The 15,054-nt window shown below is 42.3% G+C and overlaps 1 long non-coding RNA gene across 1 annotated transcript in view; it reads right to left on the bottom strand.

Annotated features, from left to right (window-relative positions):
* LOC310712559 overlaps positions 1 to 13,410 on the bottom strand; it is a 120,795-nt gene extending 107,385 nt beyond the window's left edge. The window contains exon 1 of the long non-coding RNA XR_014528939.1: positions 13,308 to 13,410. This is a non-coding gene — a long non-coding RNA (uncharacterized lncRNA). The remainder of the gene's footprint in view (positions 1 to 13,307) is intronic.
* Positions 13,411 to 15,054: the final 1,644 nt, after the last annotated feature.

Below are 15,054 nucleotides of genomic sequence, written 5' to 3'. Positions count from 1 at the left end.
CTGGAATTGCCCAGATGTCCTTTTTAACCACAGGTGTCTTCTGGACCTGAAGGGAAGAATTGTTGGCAAGAGTGTTGCCATCCTAATATTCTGGGAGTGGGTGGGGTGTTTCTAATGTAATTCCCACCCCCTGCCCACACTTTGTTGTTGTTGTTTAGTCGTGTCCAACTCTTCGTGACCCCATGGACCAGAGAACACCAGGCACTCCTGTCTCCCACTGCCTCCCGCAGTTTGTTCAGACTCATGTTTGTAGCTTTGAGAACACTTTCCAACCATCTCGTCCTCTGTCGTCCCCTTCTCCTTGTGCCCTCCATCTTTCCCAACATCAGGGTCTTTTCCAGGGAGTCTTCTCTTCTCATGAGGTGGCCAAAGTACTGGAGCCTAAGCTTCACAATCTGCCCTTCCAGTGAGCACTCAGGGCTGATTTCCTTAAGAATGGATACGTTTGATCTTCTTGCAGTCCATGGGACTCTCAAGAGTCTCCTCCAGCACCATCATTCAAAAGCATCAATTCTTCGGCGATCAGCCTTCTTGATGGTCCAGCTCTCACTTCCATACATCACTACTGGGAAAAGCATGGCTTTAACTATACGGACCTTTGTTGGTAAGGTGATGTCTCTGCTTTTTAAGATGCTGTCTAGGTTTGCCATCGCCTTTCTCCCAAGGAGCAGGCGTCTTTTAATTTCGTGACTGCTGTCACCATCTGCAGTGATCATGGAGCCCAAGAAAGTAAAATCTCTCACTGCCTCCATTTCTTCCCCTTCTATTTGCCAGGAGGTGATGGGACCAGTGGCCATGATCTTCGTTTTTTGGATGTTGAGCTTCAGACCATATTTTGCACTCTCCTCTTTCACCTTCATTAAAAGGTTCTTTAATTCCTCCTCACTTTCTGCCATCAAGGTTGTGTCATCTGCATATCTGAGGTTGTTGATATTTCTTCCGGCAATCTTAATTCCGGCTTGGGATTCATCCAGCCCAGCCTTTCGCATGATGAATTCTGCATATAAGTTAAATAAGCAGGGGGACAATATACAGCCTTGCCGTACTCCTTTCCCAATTTTCAACCAATCAGTTGTTCCATATCCAGTTCTAACTGTAGCTTTTTGTCCCACATAGAGATTTCTCAGGAGACAGATGAGGTGATCAGGCACTCCCATTTCTTTAAGAACTTGCCATAGTTTGCTGTGGTCGACACAGTCAAAGGCTTTTGCATAGTCAATGAAGCAGAAGTAGATGTCTTTCTGGAACTCTCTAGCTTTCTCCATAATCCAGCACATGTTTGCAATTTGGTCTCTGGTTCCTCTGCCTCTTCTAAATCCAGCTTGCACTTCTGGGAGTTCTCGGTCCACATACTGCTTAAGCCTGCTTTGTAGAATTTTAAGCATAACCTTGCTAGCGTGTGAAATGAGTGCAATTGTGCGGTAGTTGGAGCATTCTTTGGCACTTACCTTCTTTGGGATTGGGATATAGACTGATCTTCTCCAATCCTCTGGCCACTGCTGAGTTTTCCAAATTTGTTGGCATATTGAGTGTAGCACCTTAACAGCACCATCTTTTAAAATTCCTGCTCCACCTGGAGCAGCAACCGGCAAGCCACTCCAGTATCCCTGCCAAGAAAACTCCATGGACAAAGACAACAGGCCCACACTTTGGTTTATTTTATTTTTAAAACATTTGAATACTGCCCTTCAGCTGTTGATTTCAGGGCAGTTTACAAGAGAAAAACTCAAAGCACGTAATGAAAACCAGATTGACCCCTTCTGACAAACCAATACCCCCTCCCTCTCTGTGGGGTGTTGTTTGTTATTCACTTTGACCTGCCCTGGGCAAGATAGCAAGTCAGAATTTTAATTAATCGATCAATGATGATGATGATGATGATGCAAGCAACACAAGCATGGCATCCAAAGAGAAACATGCTTTTGCTGCAGCCCCTGTGCACCCAACCTTGCTGGGGTGGGGGCTTGTCCTCCCGCAGGGTGGGGCAGGCACATCCTTTGGAGGGGCTGCATCCAACAAGCAAGGTTTTCTCCGGTAAGGGGCAGGGGCAGGTTTAAAAAAACCCATCTTGTGAGAGGAGCTCACCGGCTGCTTCCCCGATGGGACAGGAGTGGTCCAGAGTGGGCTTGTGCAGCATCAGAACATCCCTTCCCGTGAGAGGAGCTTGGGAGGAGGTGGCAGCTGCTTGGGTTTGTCTCTGGCAGAGGTTGGGCGATAGGGAGGGTGAGGCCTCGGCAACAGCCATCCAGCAGAATTCTTCCCACGATCAAACAGTCAATCGCAATCTACAGGTTGGACATAGTGGAGTTATAGGAACGAAAGGGTTGTAGATAACATCTCCTCTTGTAACCTATTTTCAGCGATCTGACTTCTGAACAGCTTTTCTCTCCATTTTAAACACATACACACACACACACACACACACAGAGAGAGAGAGAGAGAGAGAGAGAGAGAGAGGGAGGGAGGGAGGGAGGGAGAGAGAGAGACATTCCTATCTTCTCCATTTTTCTCTTTTCTTTATCCTTCCTTCCTTCTTTCTCTTTTTACTTTTTCTCACATTTCCCTCTTTATTTTACCTCTCTTTCCTACTTTTATGATGTTCTAGCTTTTATACATCCTAGGAGCATCAACATTGCCATCATTATTGCTATTAATTTTGTTTTAAACATACCTCCTTCTACTCATTTCCTTTCTATCCGTGTGTCTTTTGTATTTGCTTATTCTAAGAGAATTTCTAAAGGATGGAGTAAAGTCATATGTGTGTAATCACATCTAAGAAAATGTGGCATTTTCCCTCTCCATTTATTTTCAATGTTTCCTTAATTATGAAACCCCCCTGCACTAAAAAGGGGGGGGGTAAACAAAGATGAGGCAACGCTAAAACATTTCAATCACATGATATGAAACATTGGTCTGAGCTTTAAAAATAAAATAAAATAAAATAAAATGCTTAATGTGCTACAAGTGGTGGTGGTGGGAAATGTGAACCTGGTGCCAGTAGCCAGGTTGAGAGGTGGAGAAGTGGGCACCTCCCAGGGTGAGAGATTGGGTGAGAAAAAGGAAAGCTCCAAGGTGAAAATGGGGGCTGCCTGTCATTGGGAGTTGGGGAACGTGCTTGTGACTTGTCAATGCTGTGACTTGTTTGCAAAGCATTTTGAGGATGAAATTGCTTTAATCCACTGGGAACCTGACTCAGCTGTTACAGCAGATGAAACTCAAGGGGTGTCCAGAGCACTGTCTAGACCTGATGTGTTGGATGAGTTTCAATTGGTAAGATTCAAGCACATTGCCCCTTTCCCCTCTTGTCTGAGGAAAAGTAGCAGCGAGGGTACAGCTGACTGGGTCTGGGAGGTGATTAATGCCTCCTTGAAAGAGGGGGTGGTCCCTATCTACTTGAAGGAGGCAGTGGTGTACCATCATTACAGATGGGTTACGTGGATCTCTCCCCCCCCCCAAGTTATTTCATGGTGGCCCTTGGAGGTGGGACTTCTGAGATGGGACTTTTTGGGTGGAGTGTTACGTGACATCTTCAATCAAACTCTACTAATACTACTGATGCCTGTTGTATGCATGACCAAAGTATCCTGCCAGGCTGCACAATCAGAGGAATTGGGGGGGAAGCAGTGTCTATGGCACTCTGTCTGAAGGAACGACCTATAGACCAGTTGTCATGCCCATCAACTTTGGAAGGGACCGGCTCCCTTAGACATTTTAAGGGGGGGGAGTGAAGACCCCTTGCCACCTTGGAATTGGCTCCTATGTAAACTGGTATTTGTTCAGTGAAGGTCAGAGTGCATATCCTTTAGCTTAGGTATTTATTGATAAAATTTAAAAATGGGATGGAAGTTTCAAGGAGAGTCAGATTTTTAACAATACAGAGCCTCCATTTTGGAATAAGATAATACTATACATTATTGATGATTATGATCTTCCTTGAGATATTCTGAGTGTGTTAGATATTGAGGTGACACCTTGTCATATGAAATTTCATATTTAGAAGCATGATTTCATGATCAAATGTGCTCCTTGGCAAGTCTGTCCCAAGACATGTTGGCAGCTGAAGCAAACCACAAAATAGTGCCTCCCCATTCCAGGGAAGAAGAGATAAGTGCAGATCGACATCTGGAACAATGCGAAGGGTGAGGAATAAAGATCACCACAGGAAACAAGCATAGGAGGACACCAGAAGCGCCTCCAATTGGCCAAGAGGCCACTGAAGAGGCAACCTGATTGTGGGGGAAGGGCAAATCTACTGCCTCTATGGATCCAGCCGACTAAGATGGTTGCCTCACCTTGCCTCATGGGGGGGGGAGAGACAGTCCTGCACCTTCGTATGCCAAACTACTCATTCAGGCCCCTGACTATGTAAGCACATCACAAATACCAAATGGGGAAAAGCTTTTACAACTCTGTCATAGTTGAAGGCTGCTCTCACCGGATCCCCTATGTCATTTCCCTATGTAAAGGTAAGGGGCCTGAATATTCACCCAACTACTTACTGGTTTGTTCCATCTATGAGGACTTAAGATAAGCTTTGTTCAAATATTTAAATCTCCCAATTGAGAGATGAACTGGTATTATTTATTAAGGGACAAATTCCCTTACCCCTCTGAAAAATTGATCTGTTTTTCCTTTACAGTTCCGATTATGAGGAGATAGATTTGTAGGGATCAGTGCTATTTTTCTAGATTTGCAGGTGCCAGAGTTCACCACAAACTTGTTCCTTGTTCTCTTAGAATGGCAATGGGACTAATCTGAGAGATCCCTGAGCTGAGCTCCAATGAACTCTGCCTTAAAATATGCCCTAATTTAAATCTTTCAAAGGAGAAACCTCTTATCTAAGGAATCATCTGATTCTAATAATAATTTTAGTTGTGCAATGTGTTAATTTTGTTTTTATTCTGTTTTATGTATTGCGTCTTTCGTAATCGGTGTGGCTAAACAATAAATGATAATTGCATTTGTATCTGAAAGAAACAGATCTGAGAACCAGCATTTGATTCTCCATAACCGTTTATTTTGCATTGTAATCGTTATAATGAAAACTTAACTGTTTTTTAATTATACACAATAGGATTCTTTGAAGTTAGAATCCCCAATTCCCGTATTCTGACCTCTTTTTCTCTGCCCCTTGCTTCCCTTTACTTCAACCAAAAGCAAAAAAGAAAGAAACAGAGATCCTGAGTCCCGAATTTCAACACTAGGCCTCCAATTCCCCCTCATTGCCATAGATTTTGGAATTCACAAGGAGGAGGTCTACACTGTCCCATTCACTCTTCATGCTCAGGCTGGTGTGAGATTTGTGAAGCATTGTAACAACTTTCTTGGATAACAGAAAGGAGAAAGCTCCCAGTTCCGGTTAGTTTGCTTGGATTTTTCCAGATGGCACAAAAATCTGTTGTTCCACAACCTTGGAAAGTGAAAAAGTGGGGGTGAAATGGAGTGAAACCTGGGGGGGGGGGGTTGGAGAGAGAAATGTTGGCATTAGTCCTTTACTCAGGGACTAGGAGATGGTTCCTGTGATGGTGAATGATAATTTTAATAAGTTAGTTTTTAAAAGTGTATATTTACGAAATCTGAGAAATATCATAATTTCCTCAGAACATGAATATACAAAATTTTCAACATTAGAAGTTCATTTTTTTTTATAAAATTTTTATTTGGTTTTCTGCTTTTATAAAGACAAAACATACACAAAAAAGACAAAAGACAAAAACATGTATAAAATCAGCAAATCCCCATTTCATAACCTTGTTCCTTGACTTCCCCCCACCTCCCCTCGTGCATCCCAGTTTCAAGATTATATCAGCAAGTTGGTGTTTCTCCTCTTAACAATCTTATTCATCTTATTACCTTTTTTATAATAAAAATTGATTTTCATAAGTTGGACTTAAGCTCTCTTCCATCGATTTTCATTTTATCTTAATTAAGAGTCATCTTAACCAAACCTAGAAGTCTTAAGAGTTTATAAGAGTCTCTTCTTCCCTCCCTCCCATTCCCGGTTTTTGTCCCTTCCCAATAAAAATCCAAATTCGAGATTCTCAGCCTGGGTTCCTCACGTCCAAGGCTTTCAAATCTCTTTCAGTCCCTCTTCGCCTGTCCTGTTGGTAATCCTTTATGTCAGTCGTCGAGTCTGGGAAAAGTTCTTTCACCATCAAAGTGTATCCTCTTCCCACAAGAAGATTCCAAAGTGACTGCTGAAGAATTTCCACAAAGTCTATCCCTTCAAAGTCTAAGTCCAAACGGAGGCCCCAATCATATTTCTTTATTTTAAATTCCTGTATTCCATTTTGTCTTGGGACCTCCTCCTTCTTCTTCTGTGTCTTTCGCAGACTTGTGGTAGATATGTTCCCAGCGTCTCCTTGCTTGTATTCCGCAGATGTCAACTTTTGGTTGTTGCTTCCCAGGATTACTTCTTCTTTTTCTTGTTGTTTAGTCTCTTCCAGCTCTGTAGATATTGTTTCCCAATCAGCTGTGGATTCTTTCTCATTAAGGTCCTCAATACAAAGAGCAGAGTTGCCTGTTCCCAAGGTCATAGTCTCAAGTTGTTTATTCATGGCCAAACTCTGCTCTTGTAAGATTCCCACCAGTTGAAACATCCTTTCGATTTCCACTAGTAACTTTCCTTCCACAGCCATTGTATCCATTGTAGTTTCACAGAATTCCCCCTAGGGGGAATCTGGTTACTTATTTGCCTTTTCACCAACAATCCTTTAACTAATTATTGTTACTTTGTTTCCAACAGTTTTGTCTCAATTATAACTCGTCTTAGTCCAGAGGGATCTTAAATGGCAATTTCTCACTTTAAACCGCCCGTTTGGCAGCTTTGACAGCTGTCAAACTCCGCAGCTCTTACGCAGGCAGAAAAGCAGGACGTTCCCGAGCCCGGGAGGGGGGGTTGTTTAAAACAAAAGGAAGGTTTCCAAAACTCCGCTCTCCAGCCCAAAATTTCCTTTAATTAAATCTTGGAAGTTAATGTCCTTTTTCACTCACCCCGCCAAGGGTAGGCTCTCCAGCTTAGCTCTTGTGTCGTTGCTTAGATCGTCTGCAAGGGGGGGGGGTGCGGACTTCCTTTTAGCACACCCCCCGGTCGTCTCTAATTCAGGGTAAAAATTTTTAAAGTCCCAATCCGTCTTACTCACGGGTAGTTCTTTCAGTCCAGATTTTCAAGGAAGGAAGTCGGCGCTCTCTGGTTATGGCTCGTGGCTTCGCTCCACCGAGGTAGCGATCGACTCTCAGTGCCACGCCACCCCCGTATCCCCTCCGCAGCCTTTAAAAAGGCTCTTTGCGAATCAGGGGGGGCGCTTAAGGCACCCGCCGAGTCTTCAGTCCGCAGGCTTCCGCGCCTGCGGTTTTTAAGGGTCCCCGCGTCGCCGGCGCGGCAAAGACCCATCCTCAGTGGAGCCGATTCCCTCCGGAGCTCGGAGGAAATCCGCCATTTCCAGATCGCGTCAACCCGGAGGTCTCAACATTAGAAGTTCAGGTAAAAAAGTTAGATCAGATATAATTTAAAATTGCTATCGTACCCAAAGGACTCTCAAGACACAAAGATTTTTAATAAACAGCTTATACTTATAAGATATAATGAAATCAGAGAATTTGAAAACAGGCCTAATTGATAAGATTAACCAAATCAAATTCTTGTGGGCAGGTGAGTAGCAATAAAATGGGAGGAATTCTATCCCCCCCCCATCTCCTGGGCATGTTAAAAGTCACATGCTATGGCCACACAGCAAGATCTGAGAACAACACTCCCACCTTGGTGTCCGAACCTTGAGTGTGTGAACCTGCCATAAGTCAACAGGGTGATCCAGCAGCAAAACAAGCTGGAGTTGCACTTCATTGTCTCTCAGGATGGTTGGGTGCCAACTGAGGCTCCCTCATTGCCCCACTGTGATCTAAGTATCCAGAGAATCCTCCTTTTATTTTACCATATCTATTTTCATGTCAAACATAAAGCAGGTGAAAAAGGCGAATCCCAAGAACCAATCAGGTATTCACCTCAGAATTCTTACTCAACCCTTAAAAGAGAAAATAGCAAAGCCACGGCTATAAAGGGCAGCAGAAATAAGAGAAGAAAGCATGTAGGGCAGAAGCATCACAAATGGCCTGGAAATTGCCTCTGTTCTCCTGAGGCAAATCAGCCATATCCCCCCCCCCCCATTCATTCCAAATTCCCTCTTAATGTAGCATTATTCCTGAAAAATATGCTGAAAGAATGGTTTCAGGTTAAGAACGGACCTCCAGAATTAATTAAATTTTTAACCAGAGGTAATAGGAAATCCTGTTAATGAAAGACGGGACTCCCAAGTGCCACCTGGTGTCAAATTGTTATAATGCATATAAAGCACTTTATCTTTACGGATGTAGCTAAATCATGACATCAACAAAATAATGTATGGTTGTAGAAAGGAACATATCCTCCCTCTCTTCCTCCTTCTGTGTATCCCCTAAATGAATTCTGTGGGTTTTCCCAATTCTGTGGAGCAGATTTTGGGAGGATACAGAGCACATAGATGCAGAAGAGAGAGGAAATTCTCTTGCACAACTATAAATCCTTGCAGTAATGGTCTGAGTTAACCAGATACTGGTCATTGTCACAGAATTTAAAGAAATGTAATACATTCCTTTTACTTAATCAATATTTGTTTTGAGCAAGACGGACACATTTTGTCCTGGACTGCATCCCAGTGGTGGAGAGATCCGGATTCAACTGGGGTGAAGCAATCAATGCTCTTTTTTATTTTTGTTCAGAAGGGTATTTTATACAGTGTTGCCCCGCAAGATGAATGCCTTGCAAGACGGAAAACTAGCTAGACGAAAGAGTTTTCCGTTTTGGAGGTGCTTCGCAAAACGAATCTCCTATGGGCTTGCTTCGCAAGGCGAAAATGTCTTGTGAGTTCCTGCGGGGGTTTTTTCCTCCCCCCTTTTTTCTAAGCCGCTAAGCCGCTCATCAGTTGATCCGATAAGCCGATAAGCCGCTAAAAGCCGCTAAAGCTGCTAATAGCGCTAATCCGTCAATGGGCTTGCTACCCAAGACGAAAAAACCACTAGACAAACAGAATCACAGAATGGATTCTTTTCGTCTTGCGAGGCACCACTGTATACACAGGGGCCAGTGAGAAATATGATACCTCTCATTGTTCGTACAACATGCAAGGGAAAAGGAGGAAGGGAGAGAAGGAGACCAGGAGAGAGTCTGCATGACCAAGAATTACTAGGCCTTTTTTCCTTCTCTGAGTAGCAATATTACCGATAGTAAGAATTCCTTTAAAAACAACACACTGGGTCTCATTCTCAAGGCAGTTGATGGTCTTCTCACTTTTACACATTATGGTTCCTTTGGAAAAGCAAGATGGGCAATGCAAACCATTTTCAGCCATTATGTTGCGATCAGGAACTGCCAAAATCAAAAGTATAGTGAGCATGTTAATGTCTTCGTCTGTTTTTGTATCTCTGTGTTGTATTAATGGAATCCACCCTAGGGCCTTCCAGTTTTGGTAGGGCAGCTGCAAGTACTCTTGGATAAAATGTAATCTAGACACAATCTGGGTTCAGGACTGAGCATGGGACAAAGTCACCATTGTTCTCTGAGATGAATGACCTTTATATAAATGGGGTTGGGGGAGTGTGAACTTTCTTCCCTTCTCAATCTCTCAGAAGGTTTTCCTGCCATTTATTATGGTGTAGGCTGTATGAAAGCGTATGCTCTTAGTCCCTTATCTTTGTACAGAGTTTCTGGCTGTCTTCTGCACTTCCGGAATGAACTAACCGCCACTTTCTGTGAATTCCCTGAGACCTGCAGGTACAGGGCAGTATATAATTCAATAAATAATAATAATTAATAATAACTGTCAGCTTAGACAGTGCTTATTTTGTCAATTAAAAGACTGACCAGAAGCAGTTGAAGGGACATTTAGGAGGACACATGGATAAGATAGGTGGGTTGTAAGGCCCATATTTGGACCATCTAATTGAATGTTATCTTAAAGGGACCATAACCTGTTTATGAGCTGTTCATGCACCTAGGTATCCAATTATATATATATATATATATATATATATATATATATATATATATATATGAACGAACATATTATATATGGAAAAACTTTCCTAGGTATATAGCTAATTATATTATCCTTATCAACATGACTAATGTCAGAAGCAATCTACTTCTGAGGTAACCATTTTGGGGAAGTGGGTCATTAAAATAGCAAATTAGCACAGCAGCACATCAAAGGAATGGAGGCTGCTCCCTGTGTAGTAATAAAACCGGGATTAGGTTTTATTAGAATATGTGGGATGTGACCGTTCTCAGAAAAAGACAAACTGCCAAGGCAAGGATGCTGCTGTGCCTATGAGAGGGAGAAGACATATTCTGGTGGATGTCTTCACTGTAGGCCTCAGGTTGTATATATTTATGCATAACCATATATAATAAAGACACCACAGTGCATTATGGTCCCACAGGAAACACAGAGCCTGGGTTACAGCATGCCTAGTAAGCATGGAATCTCACATCACTTGGATATAGGAGTGATATGTAACCATATCTTAACATACAGTAAAAACATGGCTGGGACAAGGGGCACTGGCACTGTGCAGGATCAGATCCTCCCACCTATCAGAAGGATGATCTGATTCTGCATGGTGCTGCTTTGAGGGGCAAAAAGAAGGAGAGGCCTGGTTGGAAAGGCAACCCATCCCTTCTCTGGCAGACGTATCTGCCAAGTAAAATGTAAAGGGACCGCTGACCATTAGATCCAGTCGCGGACGACTCTGGGGTTGTGGTGCTCATCTCACTTTATTGCCCAATGGAGCCGCCGTTTGTCTGCAACCAGCCTCTGGGTCATTTGGCAGCATGACTAAGCCACTTCTGGTGAACTAGATCAGCGCTCAGAAATGCTGTTTACCTTCCCATTGGACCAGTACTTAGTTATCTACTTGCACTTTGTGCTTTTGAACTGCTAGGTTGGCAGGAGCAGGGATCGAGCAATGGAAGCTCACCCCATTGCGGGGATGTGAACCGCTGAACTGATCAGCAAACCCTAGGCTCTGTGGTGTAACCCACAGCGCCACCCATGTCTCTAGCTAGGTCCCTCTTTTTCACAGTTTCTCCTCATCACTACCTCCCCATCCTGCCTGACTCTCCATCCCTTGAGAGCCCCTAATAGTCCTGAGCTACTCAACCCAACCTGTAGCCACCTGGGACTGTCTCACCCCATTTGAATGAGGCAGAGGTTCTCTAAGTACTGCTGATTGACTAAGGATCCAGGCCATGGCCAAATTCAGGGAAAAACTCTAACATGTTAATGATTCTAAATTGATGCAGAAACGTACGGCTGAGAGTTGCATTTTTGTTACACATTTTAGTCCTGCAGCAGTGCTTCTTCATCTGAAAGAATTTACCATCCCCTGCAGTGAAGCTGTAATTGCCTGAGGAACAGTATCTGGATGACGAGCATTTCTTCACAAGTTGCTCTTGGAATTTCACTATGAAAAAGAATTTGAAAGAATTAACTAGATATGGAGGTTTATTGCTCCTAAGACACGTTCATTGTAATTGTTCCAATTTCCTGTAATGTCTGAATGAGAACCTTTTCAAACAAATAACATGGAAAGTATTATTAAATTCGGCAATATAAAGTGATGGGTTTTATGAATTAAAATATGTACACACCACTATGTCTTAGAAAGAAAAAAATATCAAAATGTCGTCCAGCCATAATACTTAAAGCATTCAATAAAAGCTGTTAAAAGTAAAGAAACAGATATCAATTAACCAGTGGAAAGATGTATTCTGAATGGCTTGTATGAGCCTGGTGGCATACACATTTTTCTGCAGGCATTTAAAAGATGCTTGCCAAGGATGGGTTGAATAATAGTGAGACAAGAGAAGCAAATATAAGTCAGATGATACTACCCTGGCCATGGCTAAGTTCCTCTTAGAAGTAATAAGAAATAGAAACCTACATACTCCAGATAAAACAAAGTGACCGCCTTTTAATCTTCATTGTATTTTTCTTTTATCTTGTTTTTGAAAATGATTTTGTAGGTCTTTCGACTGAAATAAATGCTGTTGTTCTTCTTGGCAGTATCAGTTGCATTTTCAGCTGAATTTGGGGAAACCACTTGAAGCAGCCATTGTGCAGAGCTATTTCAATGGCTTTTGTTTGATTTGCTCAATGCAAACAGCTAGAAGTCTGTAAATTTTGATAATCAACCCAATTTGCAATGGAGCGTGAATAATTTCGATTGCAGCTGTAGTTTGTAAAATATAACTGAAGCTTTCAAAGCTTTAATACGATCATAGACCAGAGTAAAAGGCATTAAATTTGGAATGAATGTAGAACTTCATTTCAGGTCCAATCTGCAGCATGAAGAATCATGGCTTCTTCTATACTTCTGACAATACGTGTGCCATACACTGCATTCTCTCTGCTAGTCGATCAGAACCGTTTACAGGGCGGGAAAATACTTCTCTGAACTCCTGTTGCCCAACCCAAGATACTTGGCAGAGGTTTAAAGACTGTCTCAAGGCAAATCTTAAAAAATGTAGTATCAACACTAACAACTGGGAAACACCACCCTGCGAGCACTCCAGTTGGGAAACAGCCTTTAACCAAAGGTGTCAGAGGCTTTGAAGACACTTGAATTCAGGATGAAAGGGAAAACATGCTAGGAGGAAGGCACACTTGGCAAATCCACACCATGATCAATTCCTGACTGTGGAAGGACATGTGGATCCAGAATTGGCCTCCACAGGCGCTTACGGACTCAGTGTTAAAACCATGTTTATGGAAGACAATCTTACTCAGCTACAAGTGATCGCCAAGGAAGAAGACTTGGCAGGGCACTTCAACTGCACCAACCTCACAGTCCCATTTCCCCTCTCTCTCCAAGTATGTAGCAATGATGCAGGAACAGATGGTCAAGTGAGCACAACCATCCCAACCAGAATAGCCCCACAGTATTTTAGCAGCTGAGGCGAACCACAAAATGGCAACCACACACTCTAGGGAAGAAGGATGGCTGAACATGTACATCAAGCTGGAAATCTGATGCTTGTGATCAGGTGATTTTAGATTCCCCATTTTCAAATGTTAGCGATTCCTTACTGCAGGATTGGGAAGCTGTGATCCTCCAGATGTTTCTGGACTTCATCTCCCATCATCTCTGACTGGTGGCCAGGATAGATGAGGCAGATGGGAGTTCTCATTCATCTACAGCTTATGTGACACAGCTTCCTTACCACTAACTTATTAATTTCAAAAACAAAAGACAAAAAAACGGATAAATCTTACCTATATTTGTACGCAGAACACTGGCAACACACGAATCTTCTTTCCAGTTACAAGGTTTTTTTACATAGTAATCATATGTCAGTCCAGTATGGTTATACACATGACTGCAGTACAGATGTATTTCTGAGGATAGGAACAAAAGATTACTTCATGGATTATTATTATTATTATTATTATTATTATTATTATTATTATCATTAACATTATTATTATTTGGTTTTGTGGTTTCCTTCATTTGACACAGAGAAGGAGGTGAGAATGAATTAAATATTTTAAATGAAATGGGGTTCAAATTAATTAGTTCTTTTTAAAAAATAAATAAATGAGTAAAAGCCATTGGCCAGAACACTGGTTTAATTATTTCCAAGAGGTTTGAAGGTAAACCCTCCCTTTCCCACGGCCCATTATTCCTCCCATCCACTTCAATTCCTTTTTTTCTTCTACAGTTTGATTACAATCTTGGATGTGAGCTTAGCTAAAGGAGAAATGGCCAGACGATGAGCAAGAGGAAGGCAAATTGTGACAGATCCTTTCCCCCTTACCTGCATGTCCAGTTTTAAATCTAAATTGGTCTTATCCCATCATTTAGGCATGAAAAAAAGCATTGGGGAAACTGGGAACCCTCTGTAGGAATACTCTGTACCATCACTTACTAGACCTCTTGGGGAGAAGGTTTTGCATTTCAACCAGTTTTAAGCAGAGTTAAATGAACAGGGTTAGATGCAGTTGAAGAGAGTTGGACTTTAAGGGGGGGTAGGACAGTTAAGCGGGGAGAAAGAGGGGACTTCCTGGAAGCACATACTGTTCTGCATGATATGGACAAAATGGAAATACAAACATTTTGATCCCAGTCTCGTAAGACTGAAAAAGCTACCAATTTGAATGGCTGCACAAAAGGTTTACACAAATGATGCAGAATTAGGCTACCAGTGGCTACTAAACATAGTACCTTCAGTTACTAGCATATTTCAAATATCTTTTTAAAATTCTATCCATTTTAGTTGCTCTTGGTTTCTATTTTTTAAAATTTATTTGTTTTCCGCACGTGCCTCCAAGCAGCTCAAGGCTGTGTACATGGTTCTCCGCTCCCCATTTTATCCTCACAAGGTTCTTGTGAGGTAGGTTAACCTGAGGTATAGTGACTGGTTGAGGATCTCCCAGTGAGCTTTGTAGCTGAGTGGGGATTTGAACCCTGGTCTCCTGGATCCTTGTCTGAACCGCTAATGACTACAACACACTAGCTCTCTTAATGTCAGCTCTCCGGATTCCTCTGTCCTTCTAAATATTATTTCTGTAAAAGTTGCCCATCCTACTGGTTCCCACTTACCTGAAGAAAGCAGGGGCAAGAGGAGGCATGTGCTCAGGAGTGCCTTCATCATTCTAGAAAGAGAACTGATGCACATAAAGTCTTACTTGGAGGGATTTATAGGCTACGTGTTTGTGCTGCAGGCAACACTTGGGGACAAATGTTCAGTGAGTTCTGGGAAGAGGAGGGTTTTTTTCCCCTTTGGCACAAAGACATAGAGAAAATGATGAAATTCAAAGCTCACTGTTGGACTTAGAAGGTTTTAATAATGTTTTTGGATGGCATGCATACCTTTGGTACGACAAGGTTAAAGCTCATAAGGCAGTTAAAAATCATATTGTCAGGAAAGCACTGTTTAATGTCTGGACACGATATAAAGACTTACTTGAAAATAAAACCCCGAGGTGGTTGTCACCGATGGAGGCAAAAGCTAAAAAAAAC

The sequence above is a fragment of the Podarcis liolepis genome (assembly GCF_965112155.1).
Source record: "Podarcis liolepis genome assembly, chromosome: 7".
Lineage (NCBI taxonomy): Eukaryota > Metazoa > Chordata > Lepidosauria > Squamata > Lacertidae > Podarcis > Podarcis liolepis.
This window is presented reverse-complemented; position numbering and strand designations above follow the sequence as displayed.